This window comes from Symsagittifera roscoffensis, chromosome 7, assembly GCF_963678635.1.
Source record: "Symsagittifera roscoffensis chromosome 7, txSymRosc1.1, whole genome shotgun sequence".
Lineage (NCBI taxonomy): Eukaryota > Metazoa > Xenacoelomorpha > Acoela > Convolutidae > Symsagittifera > Symsagittifera roscoffensis.
This window is the reverse complement of record NC_087068.1, coordinates 43,082,591-43,086,499: the sequence shown is the minus strand read 5'-3', so window position 1 is coordinate 43,086,499 and position 3,909 is coordinate 43,082,591.

The following is a 3,909-nucleotide window of genomic DNA, read 5'->3' as shown; positions in this document are numbered from 1 at the left end:
TCTTGGTTTACTCAAAGCTGGAGTCATCAAAGGTTGGACAGTCTTGCATTTAGCAATGCATAGAAAATTACCTGAATTGTCTTAAAGCTGTCCTGCACAAATGATATAAGGAGAGTAATAAACTTTTTGATTTAGGCAAAAGTTTTCAACGATGATTAATTTTGAAGTTTTAATTTTTAAACTATCAGATTGATACAATTGTTTGTGTTTGAAGTTTGGATAAAATCCATTCTAATAGAACCAATGTTTGATACATTTCCTTCATTTCAAGGCACCTAGCTCTTTGATTGATACAGTCTAGCCGAAGTCTCAAAGTTTGGTACAATCCAATCCTTAATAGATAAGCTTTTGAAAGTTGGGTCAGTTCATTCATCTATACGTACACTTTCGAAGTTTGGTAAAATCCATTCTAATAGAACCAATGTTTGATACAATTCATTCTTTTCAAGGCACCTAGCTCAAGGCACCTAGCTTTCAAGGCACCTAGCTCATGCCTTTCAAGGCAACTAGCTAATTTTGAAGTTTTAATTTTTAAACTATCAGATTGATACAATTGTTTGTGTTTGAAGTTTGGATAAAATCCATTCTAATAGAACCAATGTTTGATACAATTCCTTCATTTCAAGGCACCTAGCTCTTTGATTGATACAGTCTAGCCGAAGTCTCAAAGTTTGGTACAATCCAATCCTTAATAGATAAGCTTTTGAAAGTTGGGTCAGTTCATTCATCTATACGTACACTTTCGAAGTTTGGTAAAATCCATTCTAATAGAACCACTGTTTGATACAATTCATTCTTTTCAAGGCACCTAGCTCATTGATTGATACAGTCTTGCCGAAGTCTCAAAGTTTGATACAATCCATTCCTTAATAGATAACCTTTTGAAAGTTGGGCCAGTTCATTCATCTATACGTACACTTTCGAAGTTTGGTACAATCCATTCTAATAGAACTAGTGTTTGATACAATTCGTTCATTTGAAGGCACCTAGCTCTTTGACTGATACAGTATAACCGATAGTCTCAAAGTTTGCTACGATCCATTCCTGAATAGATATGTATTTGAAACTTGAGTGATTTCATTTATTTATACGAACACTTTCGAAGTTTGGCGCAACTCAATCTAGTAGAACCAAGTTTGATGCAATTCATTCCTTGCAATGTACTTGTTTGATGTGTGATACAATCCAATAAATAGACTCATACTGGTACAATCCATTCCTTAATAGATAGGTTTTTTGAAAAACTTGGGTCTGTTCGTTCATCTATATGTACAATTTCGAAGTTTAGTACAAACCATTTTTAGCAGAACCAATGTTTTACACAATTCATTCATTTCAATGTGCTGGTTTGATGTTTGAATCGATCCAATCGATAAACTCAAAGTTTGGTACAATCCATTCCTGAATAGATATGTTTTTGAAGTTTGGGTCAGTTCATTCATCTATACGTACACTTTCGAAGTTTGGTACAATCCATTCTAATAGAACCAATGTTTGATACAATTCATTCATTTCAAGGCACCTAGCTCTTTGATTGATACAGTCTAGCCGAAGTCTCAAATTTTGGTACAATCCATTCCCTAATAGATAAACTTTTGAAACTTGGGCCAGTTCATTCATCTATGCGTACACTTTCGAAGTTTGGTACAATCCATTCTGAAAGAACCAATGTTTGATACAATTCATTCATTTCAAGGTACCTACCTCTTTGATTGATACAGTCTAACCGATAGTCTCCAAACTTGTAACGATCCATTCCTGAATAGATATGTTTTTGAAACTTGGGTATGTTCATTTATATTTACGTACAACTTCGAAGTTTGGCACAATCCATTCTAATAGAACCAATGTTTGATACAAATCATTCATTTCAAGGCAGCTGTTGGACTTTAAATACAATCCAATTATTAGACCCAAATTTTACTACAATCCGTACCTTAATAGGTGATTTTTTTAAATAAACAGTCAATTCCTATTCAACCACAAATCATTCATTTATAGGTTCTTGTTTAATGTTTGCTACAGTCTGCTCAACTAAAGGTTTCTTTAAGAAACTTTCCACAATCTATTATCATATTTTTTTTTGATTTTGTCTGCAACTCAGGCAAGGCCGGGGAAAGTAAGGAAATGCAGTAGCAAGGGAAGGCTGGAAAGAGCAAGAGAAAGCAAGGCAGGGGAGAACTAGGCGAGGTTTGTTAGGTTAAGGCAAGGCTGAGGAGGGTAAGGCAATGTAGGTTAGGGCAAGACATGAGGGCAAGTCAAGGTAGGGTGGTTCAAGGCAAGGCAGTTGGTGTAAAGCAAGGTAGTTGGTGTAAGGCAAGGCAGGACAGGGCCAGGCAAAGCAATTGAAGTTAAGACACTGAGGGCAGGGACAGGCATGGCAAGGCAAGTCAAGGCGAAGCAGTGTTGAGCATGGCAAGGTAGGTGAGGGCAGTGCAAGGCAGGAAGGTGCAAGGGTAAATCTAGCAGGAGAGGACGAGGAAAGGCTACGCAAATAACGGAAGGCAAAACCCAGGAGGGCAAGGCGGTAATTTCAGGTCAGATGGGGGAAAATTAGGTCAGTTGAGAGAAAATTAGGTCAGTTGAGAAAAAATCAGGTCAGTTGAGGGAAAATCAGGTCAGTTAAGAGAAAATCACGCCAGATGAGAGAAGATCAGGCCAGGTGAGGGCATGGAAAACTAAGGCAAGCCAGGGGAGGGCAAGGTGAAGCAAGACAGGTTAAGGCAAGGCAGCGGAGGTCAAGCCAGTTCAGTAAAAATTGAGGCAAGACAAGGCAATACAGAGAAGCGCGAGACAAGGCAAGGCATTAGCTAGGGCGATGCAAGTTATTGCAAACAAGGTAGGGCAAGGCAAAAAGATAAGGCGAGGCGAGGCAAGGGAGTGCAAAGCATGAGGGCAAAACAGGGTAGTAGAAAGTAAGGAAGAGCAAGAGAAGGCAATGTAGGTGGGAACATGGCGATGTTGGTTATCTTAAGGCGAGGGAGGGTAAAGGCAAGGTAGTGAGGGCCTTGCAAGGCATGGGAGGGCATGTCAAGGCAGGGTGGTGCAAGACAAAGCAGTTGGTGTAAGGCAAGGCAGGGCAGGGCCTGGCAAAGCATTTGAGGTCAAAACACTGGAGGGCAGAGACAGGCTTGGCAAGGCAAGTCAAGGCGAAGCAGTGTAGAGCATGGCAAAGGAAGGTAGGTGAAGGCAGTGCAAGGCAGGATGGTGCAAGGGTAAAGCTAGCAGGTGAGGGCGAGGTAAGGCTACGCAAGTGATGGAAGGCAAAACCCAGGAGGGCAAGGCGGTAATGTCAGGTCAGTTGGGGGAAAATTAGGTCAGTTGAGAGAAAATTAGGTCAGTTGAGGGAAAATTAGGTCAGTTGAGAGAATCAGGCCTGTTGAGAGAAAATCAAACCAGGCGAAGGCAAGGAAAGTTAAGCCAAGCCAGGGGAGGGCAAGGTAAAGCAAGACAAGATAAAGCAAGGCAGCGGAGGGCAAGCCAGATCAGTAAAAATTGAGGCGAGACAAGGCAATGCAGGGAAGCGTGAGACGAGGCAAGGCATTGCTTAGGGCGAGGCAAGGCAATGCAGGCAAGGTAGGGCAAGGCAAAATGTGCAGCATCAGGTGAGGCGAGGCAAAGGAGTGCACAGTATGAGGGCAAAACAGGGTAGTACAAAGTAAGGAAGAGCAAGAGAAGGCAATGCAGGGGGGAACATGGCGAGGTTGGTTATCGTAGGGTGAGGGAGGGTAAAGGCAAGGTAGTGAGGGCAAGACATGAGGGCAAGTCAAGGCAGGGTGGTGCAAGGCAAGGCAGTTGGTGTAAGGCAAGGCAAGGCAGGGCCTGGCAAAGCATTTGAGGTCAAAACACTGGAGGGCAGGGACAGGCAAGGCAAGGCAAAGCAGTTTTGGGCATGGCAAAGTAAATGTA